Raw genomic sequence first — 15,000 nt, 5'->3', positions numbered from 1 at the left:
ACGGGGTTAGATACAGAGTAAAGCTCCCTCTACACTGTCCACTTCAAAGACTCCCAGGACAGGTACAGCACGGGGTTAGATACAGAGTAAAGCTCCCTCTACACCGTCCCCATCAAACACTCCCAGGACAGGTACAGCACGGGGTTAGATACAGAGTAAAACTCCCTCTACACTGTCCCCATCAAACACTCCCAGGACAGGTACAGCACGGGGTTAGATACAGAGTAAAGCTCCCTCTACACCGTCCCCATCAAACACTCCCAGGACGGGTACAGCACAGGGTTAGATACAGAGTAAAGCTCCCTCTACACTGTCCCCATCAAACACTCCCAGGACAGGGACAGAGATCTCTCTCGCACCCACCACCCAGCCCAGGTCCAGCTGCCCCTCTGAGCTCTGTTGCCCCTCAAGAAGTGGGCACAAGGTACCTGCTCCCCGAGGATGTGTTGCCGGGTCTCCCAGTGCGTCCCATTGGCATCCATCTGGAAGACCACCACCTTGCCCTTGTGCTGGTATCGCGGAGCGCCCACTATGTAGGAGGTCTGATTGCCCTGGACTGCAGCCGCCAGAGAATAACCTGGAACAGGACAAGACAAGGGAGGGTTAGATAGCATCTGAAGGAGGCCATTCAGCCCTTCTCGGGGCTAGGAAAGGGACTGCTGAGGGAGCGCCGCACTGTCGGAGGGGCGGCGCTGAGGGAGCGCCGCACTGTGGGAGGGTCAGTGCTGAGGGAGCGCTGCACTGTCGGAGGGTCAGCGCTGAGGGAGCGCCGCACTGTCGGAGGGTCAGCGCTGAGGGAGAGCCGCACTGTCGGAGGGTCGGTGCTGAGGGAGCGCCGCACCGTCGGAGGGTCGGTGCTGAGGGAGCGCCGCACTGTCGGAGGGTCGGTGCTGAGGGAGCGCCGCACTGTCAGAGGGTCAGCGCTGAGGGAGCGCCGCACTGTCGGAGGGTCAGCGCTGAGGGAGCGCCGCACTGTCGGAGGGTCGGTGCTGAGGCAGAGCCGCACTGTCGGAGGGTCAGTGCTGAGGGAGCGCTGCACTGTCGGAGGGTCAGTGCTGAGGGAGCGCTGCACTGTATGATCCGCTATCCCGCCAGTCGATTACCCAGATGTGTTTTACTTACCCAGATACGAGTTCTTCATGTCGGTGTGGGACTTTGAAACATTCAGGAATGTCCACTTGTCCCCTTTCTTCTCCATTAGACCCCCGGACCAATCATAGGATCCAACACAGCCCACAGCAATGGCGTCCTGTGGAGAGATTTCGGGAAGAGGAGAAGAGATAGATTTTGCAACACTCCCTCAGCACTGACCCTCCGACAGCGTGGCGCTCCCTCAGCACTGACCCTCCGACAGTGCGGCGCTCCCTCAGCACTGACCCTCCGACAGTGCGGTGCTCCCTCAGCACTGACCCTCCCACAGTGCGGCTCTCCCTCAGCACTGACCCTCCGTCAGCGCGGTGCTCCCTCAGCACTGACCCTCCGACAGTGCAGCTCTCCCTCAGCACTGACCCTCCGACAGTGCGGCGCTCCCTCAGCACTGACCCTCCGACAGTGCGGCGCTCCCTCAGCACTGACCCTCCGACAGTGCGGCGCTCCCTCAGCACTGACCCTCCGACAGTGCGGCGCTCCCTCAGTACTGACCCTCCGTCAGCGCGGTGCTCCCTCAGCACTGACCCTCCGACAGTGCGGCTCTCCCTCAGCACTGACCCTCCGACAGTGCGGCGCTCCCTCAGCACTGACCCTCCGACAGTGCGGCGCTCCCTCAGCACTGACCCTCCGACAGTGCGGCGCTCCCTCAGCACTGACCCTCCGACAGTGCGGCGCTCCTGCAGTTTGACTGAACGCTATTGGGGATTTGAAATCCTCTCCCGCTCTCTGTCCGCGTCCACTTACCCCTGTGGCCAACGCGCTGAATCCACTCTGGGACATCTCCTGCTCGAACGCACTTTGGTTGGACGAGCTCTGCGTGCCTGTAAGAAATTGAGATCCAGTCAGGTCACCAATGTCCCCGGGAGTCGCACTGGGAACAGAAAATCCTGGAATCATTCAGGGATTCGACGGTGAGAACCTCAAATCTCAGACTGAGCAGCGTGAGGAGGCCATTTGGCCCCTCAATGCTGCCCCCTTCATCGAGTCTGTGGCTGACCACCTCCCTCCCGGCCCCTTCCCCCCTGTCCCTGGTCAGCCCGTCCCTGGTGGGAAGCTTTGCCGTGGGCTGCCGGTCGGAATGGTCTTTTTCCGTTCACTCACCCTCGATGTTGTAAATCTTCGCCTTCATTCCCTCGAAGATGTTGTGAAGATCGTCGTAACTCTTCACTTTGATCAGGTAATCCGGGGACGAGGCAATCATTTCCAGCTCTTCGGCTGCTTTGGGGTTTTTCTTAAACACGTCGCCCACCTTCACAATGAGCATCGCATTTTATACACTGAATAATCGGACAAGAGGCAGCATCACACTCGCACTCACACACTCACTCTGACATACTCACACTCACACACTCACACTGACACACTCACACTCACACACTCACACACTCACACTGACACACTCACTCTGACATACTCACACTCACACACTCACACTGACACACTCACACACTCACACACTCACACACTCGCACTCACACACTCACTCTGACATACTCACACACTCACACACTCACACACACACTCACTCTGACATACTCACACACTCACACACTCACACACACACTCACTCTGACATACTCACACACTCACACACTCACACACACACACACTCACACTCACACACTCACTCTGACACACTCACACACTCACACACTCACACACTCACACACTCACACACACACTCACTCTGACACACTCACACACTCACACTCACACACTCGCACTTACACACTCACTCTGACACACTCACACTCACACACTCACTCTGACATACTCACACTCACACACTCACTCTGACATACTCACACTCACACACTCACACACTCACACTGACACACTCACTCTGACATACTCACACTCACACACTCACACACTCACACACTCACACACTCACACACTCGCACTCACACACTCACACACTCACACTCACACACTCGCACTCACACTGACACACTCGCACTCACACACTCACTCTGACATACTCACACTCACACACTCACTCTGACATACTCACACTGACACACTCACACACTCACACTGACACACTCACTCTGACATACTCACACTCACACACTCACACTGACACACTCACACACTCACACTCACACACTCGCACTCTCACTGACACACTCGCACTCACACACTCACTCTGACATACTCACACTCACACACTCACACACTCACACTCACACACTCACTCTGACATACTCACACTCACACACTCACTCTGACATACTCACACTCACACACTCACACACTCACACTGACACACTCACTCTGACATACTCACACTCACACACTCACACTGACACACTCACTCTGACATACTCACACTCACACACTCACTCTGACATACTCACACTCACACACTCACACACTCACACTGACACACTCACTCTGACATACTCACACTCACACACTCACACTGACACACTCACACACTCACACTCACACACTCGCACTCACACACTCACACACTCACACTGACACACTCACTCTGACATACTCACACTCACACTGACACACTCACACACTCACACTCACACACTCGCACTCACACTGACACACTCGCACTCACACACTCACTCTGACATACTCACACTCACACACTCACTCTGACATAGTCACACTGACACACTCACACACTCACACTGACACACTCACTCTGACATACTCACACTCACACACTCACACTGACACACTCACACACTCACACTCACACACTCGCACTCACACTGACACACTCGCACTCACACACTCACTCTGACATACTCACACTCACACACTCACTCTGACATACTCACACTGACACACTCACACACTCACACTGACACACTCACTCTGACATACTCACACTCACACACTCACACTGACACACTCACACACTCACACTCACACACTCGCACTCACACTGACACACTCGCACTCACACACTCACTCTGACATACTCACACTCACACACTCACACTCACACACTCACTCTGACATACTCACACTCACACACTCACTCTGACATACTCACACTCACACACTCACACACTCACACTGACACACTCACTCTGACATACTCACACTCACACACTCACACTGACACACTCACTCTGACATACTCACACTCACACACTCACTCTGACATACTCACACTGACACACTCTCACACACACACTCACACTGACACACTCACACACTCGCACTCACACACTCACTCTGACATACTCACACTCACACTGACACACTCTCACACACACACTCACACTGACACACTCACACACTCGCACTCACACACTCACTCTGACATACTCGCACTCACACACTCACACACTCACACTGACACACTCACTCTGACATACTCACACTCACACACTCACACTGACACACTCACACACTCACACACTCGCACTCACACTGACACACTCGCACTCACACACTCACACACTCACTCTGACACACTCGCACTCACACACTCACTCTGACATACTCACACTCACACACTCACACTGACACACTCACACTGACACTCACACACTCACTCTGACATACTCACACTCACACACTCACACTGACACACACACACTCGCACTCACACACTCACTCTGACATACTCACACTCACACACTCACACTGACACACTCACACACTCGCACTCACACACTCGCACTCACACACTCGCACTCACACACTCACTCTGACATACTCACACTCACACACTCACACACTCACTCTGACACACTCGCACTCACACACTCACACACTCACTCTGACATACTCACACTCACACACTCACACTGACACACTCACACACTGACACACTCACACACTCTCACACTCTCACACTCTCACACTGACACACTCACACTGACACACACACTGACACACTCACACTCACACACTCACTCTGACATACTCACACTCACACACTCACTCTGACACACTCGCACTCACACACTCACACACTCACTCTGACATACTCACACTCACACACTCACACTGACACACTCACACACTCTCACACTCTCACACTCTCACACTCTCACACTGACACACTCACACTGACACACTCACACACTCACACACTCACTCTGACATACTCGCACTCACACACTCACACTGACACACTCACACACTCGCACTCACACACTCACTCTGACATACTCGCACTCACACACTCACTCTGACATACTCACACTCACACACTCACACTGACACACTCACACACTCGCACTCACACACTCACTCTGACATACTCGCACTCACACACTCACACACTCACACTGACACACTCGCACTCACACATTCACACACTCACTCTGACATACTCACACTCACACACTCACACTGACACACTCACACACTCGCACTCACACACTCACTCTGACATACTCGCACTCACACACTCACACACTCACTCTGACATACTCACACTCACACACTCACACACTCACACTGACACACTCACACACTCGCACTCACACACTCACTCTGACATACTCGCACTCACACAGACACACTCGCACTCACACACTCACACACTCACACACTCACACTGACACACTCACACACTCACGCACTCACACACTCACACACTCACACACTCGCACTCACACACTCACACACTCACACACTCGCACTCACACACTCACACTGACACACCCACACACACTGACATACTCACACTCACACACTCACACTGACACACTCACACACTCACACTGACACACTCGCACTCACACACTCACACACTCACACTGACACACTCACACACTCACACACTCACACTGACACACTCACACACTCACGCACTCACACACACACACTCACACACTCGCACTCACACACTCACACACTCGCACTCACACACTCACACTGACACACCCACACACTCACACTGACATACTCACACTCACACACTCACACTGACACACTCACACACTCACACTGACACACTCGCACTCACACACTCACACACTCACACACTCACACACTCTCACACTCACACTGACACACTCGCACTCACACACTCACACACTCGCACTCACACACTGACACACTCACACACTCTCACACTCACACACTCTCACACTGACACACTCACACTGACACACCCACACACTCACACACTCACACACTCACACTCTCACACTCTCACACTCTCACACTGACACACTGACACACTCACACTGACACACACTCACACTGACACACTCTCACACTGACACACTCTCACACTCTCACACTCTCACACTCACACTGACACACTCTCACTGACACACTCACACTGACACACTCTCACACTCTCACACTCTCACACTCTCACACTCTCACACTCACACTGACACACTCTCACTGACACACTCACACTGACACACTCTCACACTCTCACACTCTCACACTCACACACTCACACTGACACACTCACACTGACACACTCACACTGACACTCGCACTCACACACTCACACACTCTCACTGACACACTCGCACTCACACACTCGCACTCACACACTCGCACACTCACACTCTCACACTGACACACTCACACTGACACACTCACACACTCACACTCTCTCACTGACACACTCTCGCTGACACACTCTCGCTGACACACTTAACTCTGACACACTCAACTCTGACACTGACACACTCACACTGACACACACTCACACTGACACACTCTCACACTGACACACTCTCACACTCTCACACTCTCACACTCACACTGACACACTCTCGCTGACACACTCACACTGACACACTCTCACACTCTCACACTCTCACACTCACACACTCACACTGACACACTCACACACTCACACTGACACACTCACACTGACACTCGCACTCACACACTCACACACTCTCACTGACACACTCGCACTCACACACTCGCACTCACACACTCACACACTCACACTCTCACACTGACACACTCGCACTGACACACTCGCACACTCACACTCTCACACTGACACACTCACACTGACACACTCACACACTCACACTCTCTCACTGACACACTCTCGCTGACACACTCTCGCTGACACACTTAACTCTGACACACTCAACTCTGACACTGACACACTCTCACTGACACACTCACTCTGACACACTCACTCTGACACACTCACACTCTCACACTGACACACTCTCGCTGACACACTCAACTCTGACACACTCACACTCTCACACTGACACACTCACTCTGACACACTCACGCACTCACACTGACACACTCTCACTGACACACTCACACACTCACACTCTCACACTGACACACTCTCGCTGACACACTCAACTCTGACACACTCACACTCTCACACTGACACACTCACACTGACACACTCACTCTGACACACACACACTCACACTCTCTCACTGACGCACTCTCACTGACACACTCTCGCTGACACACTCAACTCTGACACACTCACACTCTCACACTGACACACTCTCGCTGACACACTCTCGCTGACACACTCACACTCTCACACTGACACACTCTCACTGACACACTCACTCTGACACACTCACTCTGACACACTCACACACTGACACACTCTCGCTGACACACTCAACTCTGACACACACACACTCACACACTCACACTCACACTGACACACTCTCGCTGACACACTCTCGCTGACACACTCAACTCTGACACACTCAACTCTGACACTCACACTCTCACACTGACACACTCTCGCTGACACACACACACTCACACACTCACACTCACACACTCACACTCACACACTCACACACACACACTCACACTTTCTCACTGACACACTCTCGCTGACACACTCTCGCTGACACACTCAACTCTGACACACTCACACTGACACACTCACACGGACACACTCACACTGACACTGACACATTCACACTGACACACTCACACTGACACACTGACACACTCACACTGACACACTCAAACACTCACACTGACATACTCACACTGACACACTCAAACACTCACACTGACACACTCAGTCTGACACACTGACACACTCACACTGACACACTCACACTGACACACTCACACTGACACACTCAGACTTACACTCACACTGACACTGATATACTCACACTGACACACTCACACTGACACACTCACACTGACACACTCACTCTGACACACTGACACACTCACACTGACACACTCAGACTTACACTCACACTGACACTGATATACTCACACTGACACTGATATACTCACACTGACACACTCACACTGGCACAATCACTCTGACACACTCACTCTGTCACACTGACACACACACTGACACACTCAGACTTACACTCACACTGACACTCACACACTCACACTGACACACTCACACACTCACACTGACACACTCAGACTTACACATACACTCACACATTCACACTGACACACTCGCCGTTACACTCACACTCAGACTGACACAGACACACTCACACATTCACAGTGGCACACTCACACAGACACATTCACTCTGACACACTCACCCTTACACTCACACTCAGACTTACACTCACACTCAGACTGTCACACACACACACACACTCACACATTCATACTGACACACACACTCACACTGACACAGACACACACACACATTCATTCTGACACACTCACACACACTCACACATACTCACACAGACACACACACACAAACTAACACACTCACACACACTCACACATACTCACACTGACACACACACACACACTGGCATACTCAGATGTACACACTCACAATCACACACCCATCACACATCACCCTCACACACACACATGCACTCACACACTGACACACTCAGGCTCACATCAATCACAGACACACTCATACACACAATCACATTCACTGTCACAGTCACTCACACACACACACTGACAGTCGCACACACACTCACACACACTCTCATACTTTCACACTCGCACACACAATCACACTCACTCACACACGCACACTCACACTGACATTCACACACACACACTCACTCAAACTGATGCACTCAGACTCGCACACTCACTCACACACACACTCTCGCACAGACACGCACTCACACATTCGCACACACTCACACGGGCACACACACTAACGCACAGACACACTTTCACACTCACCCACACACACACACATACAGACACTCACAGAATCACAGAACCACACAGAGCAGAAGAGGCCCTTCGGCCCATCGAGTCTGCACCGACACGTGAGAAACACCTGACCTACCTCCCTAACCCCATTGACCAGCACTTGGCCCCATCGCCTTGAATGTTTATGAGGTGCCAAGTGCTCATCCAGGTGCTTTTTAAAGGATGTGAGGCTAACCCGCCTCCACCACCCTCCCAGGCAGCGCATTCCAGACCCTCACCACCCTCTGGGTAAAAAAGATTTTCCTCGCATCCCCCCCCCTAAACCTCCTGCCCCCTCACCTTGAACTTATGTCCCCTCGTGACTGACCCTTCAACTAAGGGGAACAGCTGCTCCCTATCCACCCTGTCCATGCCCCTCGTAATCTTGTCCACCTCGATCAGGGTCACCCCCTCAGTCTTCTCTGCTCCAACGAAAACAACCCAAGTCTATCCAAACCTCTCTTCATAACTTCAATGTTTCATCCCAGGTACAACATCCTGGTGAATCTCCCTCTGCACCCCCTCCAGCGCCATCACATCCTTCCTATAATGTGGCGACCAGAACTGCGCACAGTACTCCAGCTGTGGCCTCACCAAGGGTCTATACAACTCCCAACGTGACCTCCCTATTTTTGTAATCGATGCCTCGATTGATAAAGGCAAGTGTCCCATATGCCTTTTTCACCACCCCCACTAACATGCCCCCTCTGCCTTCAGAGATCTATGGACACACACGCCAAGGTCCCTCTGTTCCTCAGAACTTCCTAGTGTCATGCCGTTCATTGAATACTTCCTTGTTAAATTACTCCTTCCAAAGTGTATCACCTCACACTTCTCAGGGTTAAACTCCATCTGCCACTTATCTGCCCATTTGACCATCCCGTCTATATCTTCCTGTAGCCCAAGACACTCAACCCTCACTGTTAAACATCCGGCCAATCTTTGTGTCATCTTCAAACACACATACACACAGGCTCATACACATGCACACATTCACTCCACACGGAAACATATACACACACACACATACAAACACACAGACACACACACACACACTCACGCACACACGTACACTTACACACACACACACATTCACACACACACACACACACTCACGCATATCCACACACACATACAATCTCTCACAGACGCACAGGAACACGCACACACTCACACACAATCACACGCACATGCACACACTCACATGTTCACACACACACACAAACATACACCCTCACACACGTACATACACCCTCAAACACACACACACATTCACGCACATACACACACACATACAAACATACAAACACACACACATACATACACACTCAAACACACACACATTCACACACATACACACACACACACACACACACATACAAACATACAAACTCACACACATACATACACACTCAAACACACACACATTCACACACATACACACACACACACACATACAAACATACAAACTCACACACATACATACACACTCGCGCACACACTCACGCATACATACACTCTCTCACTCACACACACACACACTCTCACACACATACACAATCACACGCACATGCACACACTCACATGTTCACACACACACACAAACATACACCCTCACACACATACATACACCCTCAAACACACACACATTCACACACATACACACACACATACAAACATACAAACTCACACACATACATACACACTCAAACACACACACATTCACACACATACACACACACATGCACACACATACAAACATACACCCTCACACACATACATACACCCTCAAACACACACATTCACGCACATACACACACACACACACATACAAACATACAAACTCACACACATACATACACACTCAAACACACACACATTCACACACATACACACACACACGCACACACATACAAACATACACCCTCACACACATACATACACCCTCAAACACACACACATTCACGCGCATACACACACACACATACAAACATACAAATTCACACACATACATACACACTCGCGCACACACTCACGCATACATACACTCTCTCTCTCACTCACACACACACACACACTCTCACACACATACACAATCACACGTACATGCACACACTCACATGTTCACACACACACACAAACATACACCCTCACACACATACATACACTCTCAAACACACACACATTCACGCACATACACACACACATACAAACATACACCCTCACACACATACATACACACTCAAAGACACACACATTCACACACACACACACACACACATACAAACATACACCCTCACACACATACATACACCCTCAAACACACACACACTTACACACATACACACACACACTCCTCCATGATCGTCGACCCTCAGACAGACTCCTAACTTACCCCGATTGCACAGCGAATGATCTTTTTCTGTTTGGCAGAGTCGATGGCTTTTCCAAGATCGTGGTCCCCCAAAGACCTGAGTCCATCGGTGATGACAATGAGCAGTCTGGTGGCACCCTCCCTGGCCCCAGCTTCCTTTGTGAAGACCTTATCCCTGTAGGTGAGGGGGTGGAGGGAGAGGAGGAAATTTCACATCCCACTGAGTGAGCGATGGCTTCTATTCTATCCCCTCTTAGAATATAGGAAAGCAACTCACAGGAGGAGGCCATTCAGCCCATCGAATATGGCTAGTCCCAAGAGAATTCCAATTTATTGTACTCGCCTCACTCCCACATACCCCTGAAATACTTCCCCCTAACAATTCCCCATTCCCAGTGTTCCTATTGAACCTGCTTCCCCTGATACCCCGTTCCCAGTGTTCCCATTGAACCTGCTTCCCCCGATTCCCCATTCCCAGTGTTCCTATTGAACCTGCTTCCCCCGATTCCCCATTCCCGGCGTTCCTATTGAACCTGCTTCCCCCGATTCCCCATTCCCAGTGTTCCCATTGAACCTGCTTCCCCCGATTCCCCCATTCCCAGTGTTCCCATTGAACAATGCTCCCCCGGATTCCCCATTCCCAGTGTTCCTATTGAACCTGCTTCCCCCGATTCCCCATTCCCAGTGTTCCTATTGAACCTGCTTCCCCCGATTCCCCATTCCCGGCGTTCCTATTGAACCTGCTTCCCCCGATTCCCCATTCCCGGCGTTCCTATTGAACCTGCTTCCCCCGATTCCCCATTCCCGGCGTTCCTATTGAACCTGCTTCCCCCGATTCCCCATTCCCAGTGTTCCTATTGAACCTGCTTCCCCCGATTCCCCATTCCCGGCGTTCCTATTGAACCTGCTTCCCCCGATTCCCCATTCCCAGTGTTCCTATCGAACCTGCTTCCCCCCCGATTCCCCCATTCCCAGCGTTCCCATTGAGCAATGCTCCCCCCGCCCTTTCGGCTCTCCACATCCTTCCGAAACCGGGATTGGACTGGATGTTCCTGCCGGGAACGAACCCGGTGTTTTATTTAAAGGGATTTCTTAGCTGCTTATTGCCCGTGATTGGAACGCCGAAGGCCACGAAATTTTGGGAACCGCGTGATCAAACTGGACTCTCCCCAAACTTCTCTGACTCCAGCTCGGAGAGCCCCTCCGAAAATCGCCCCCCTTTAACCTCCAACGTACTCACGTGACGAACTTAATGGCTGTGCCTGTCATTGTCACACTCTCCATCAACTCAATCTGCCGGATGGTCTTTCTCAGATCAGTTCTTGGATCGGTAAATTGTCTGAAGTCCATCTCAATCTTCTGTCTCGTGGAGAACTGGACAACAGCAAACTGGGAGAGACAGAAGTCACAGTGAGGACTGATCCTCAAGGTCTCTCCCGCTCTCTACCCATCTATCCATCCCCAAACTAATCCCACTGCCCTGCTCTCTCCCCATAGCCCTGTATCAATCCCAAAACTAATCCCACTGCCCCGCTCTCTCCCCATAGCCCTGTATCAATCCCCAAACTAATCCCACTGCCCCGCTCTCTCCCCATAGCCCTGTATCAATCCCCAAACTAATCCCACTGCCCCGCTCTCTCCCCATAGCCCTGTATCAATCCCCAAACTAATCCCACTGCCCCGCTCTCTCCCCGTAGCCCTGTATCAATCCCCAAACTAATCCCACTGTCCCGCTCTCTCCCCATAGCCCTGTATCAATCCCCAAACTAATCCCACTGCCCTGCTCTCTCCCCATAGCCCTGTATCAATCCCCAAACTAATCCCACTGCCCCGCTCTCTCCCCATAGCCCTGTATCAATTCCCAAACTAATCCCACTGCCCCGCTCTCTCCCCATAGCCCTGTATCAATCCCCAAACTAATCCCACTGCCCCGCCCTCTCTCCCCCATGGCCCTGTATCAATCCCCAAACTAATCCCATTGCCCCGCTCTCTCCCCATAGCCCTGTATCAACCCCCAAACTAATCCCACTGTCCCGTTCCCTCCCCATAGCCCTGTATCAATCCCCAAACTAATCCCACTGCCCCACTCTCTCCCCATAGCCCTGTATCAATCCCCACACTAATCCCACTGCCCCGCTCTCTCCCCATAGCCCTGTATCAATCCCCAAACTAATCCCACTGCCCCACTCTCTCCCCATAGCCCAGTATCAATCCCCAAACTAATCCCACTGCCCCGCCCTCTCTCCCCCATGGCCCTGTATCGCTCCCTCTGGTCCGCCCGCTCCCCTGACACACTCACGTTCATCGTGGCCCTGTCCGAAGCCTCCATCATCTGCAGCATGAATCGCTTGTTGCTGTCCAAGTCTCGCTTTGACAGGCTGTTGGAGCCGTCAAAGAGGAAGACCACGTCCGTCGTGACGATGGGGCACTCTGTGAGGAATGGGGAGAGGGTCAGTGCTTGAGAATGTCTGCTCCATGCAGAGCCACTCAACACCTAACCCCGCCCCCAGGGTGAGCGCCACCCAGTGGACAAAGCCGCCTGACAGCCGATAGCTGGGAAATGATCTCAAAGGGAACTGATGGGGTTGAGAGAGAGAGAGAGAGAGAGAGGGGGGTCCCGATCCCCACTGGTATGGGGGGGGGGAAGTCTGGGACCAGGGGAGCAGAGTCCACATTTAGAGTCAGGCCCTTCGGGGGTGAAATTCGGGAACACTTCTTCACACAAAGGGCGGGAGAGGTTTGGAACTCCCTCTCCCGCCAACGGCAACCGGCCAATTGTTAATTTAGGAAATGGGTGAAATTGATCGGTTTCTGTGACCCGAAGGTTTTAAGGGACACGGGGCAAAGGCGGGTGGGTGGACATAGTTCAGAGGTCAGCCACAGACTCGCCGAGTGGAGGCACAGGCTCGAGAGGGGCTGAGTGGCCTCTTTCTATACACATTTTCTTGAGGGAGCGCCGCACTGTCGGAGGGTCAGTGCTGAGGGAGCGCCGCACTGTCGGAGGGTCAGTGCTGAGGGAGCGCCGCACTGTCGGAGGGTCGGTACTGAGGGAGCGCCGCACTGTCGGAGGGTCGGTACTGAGGGAGCGCCGCACTGTCGGAGGGTCGGTACTGAGGGAGCGCCGCACTGTCGGAGGGTCAGCGCTGAGGGAGCGCCGCACTGTCGGAGGGTCAGTGCTGAGGGAGCGCCGCACTGTCGGAGGGTCAGTGCTGAGGGAGTGCCGCACTGTCGGAGGGTCAGTGCTGAGGGATCTCCGCACTGTGGGAGGGTCAGTACTGAGGGAGTGCCGCACTGTCAGAGGGTCAGTGCTGAGGGAGCGCCACACTGTCGGAGGGTCAGTACTGAGGGAGTGCCGCACT

General features: G+C 52.5%; 1 pseudogene across 1 annotated transcript in view; it reads right to left on the bottom strand.

The window, feature by feature from the left end:
- Positions 1 to 15,000, bottom strand: part of LOC144676843 (integrin alpha-X-like) — a 57,920-nt pseudogene that overhangs the window by 38,685 nt on the left and 4,235 nt on the right. Inside the window, exons 2-8 of the transcript XR_013575437.1 lie at positions 13,941 to 14,071; positions 12,882 to 13,030; positions 11,663 to 11,816; positions 2,251 to 2,398; positions 1,894 to 1,970; positions 1,123 to 1,249; positions 429 to 577 (exon numbers count right to left, since the gene is read on the bottom strand). The product of XR_013575437.1 is annotated as an integrin alpha-X-like (transcript). The remainder of the gene's footprint in view (positions 1 to 428; positions 578 to 1,122; positions 1,250 to 1,893; positions 1,971 to 2,250; positions 2,399 to 11,662; positions 11,817 to 12,881; positions 13,031 to 13,940; positions 14,072 to 15,000) is intronic.

Source organism: Cetorhinus maximus, unplaced genomic scaffold (genome assembly GCF_964194155.1).
Source record: "Cetorhinus maximus unplaced genomic scaffold, sCetMax3.hap1.1 HAP1_SCAFFOLD_1998, whole genome shotgun sequence".
Taxonomy (NCBI): domain Eukaryota; kingdom Metazoa; phylum Chordata; class Chondrichthyes; order Lamniformes; family Cetorhinidae; genus Cetorhinus; species Cetorhinus maximus.
Note: the sequence above shows the minus strand (reverse complement) of the source record. Positions and strands in the feature narration are given on the sequence as shown.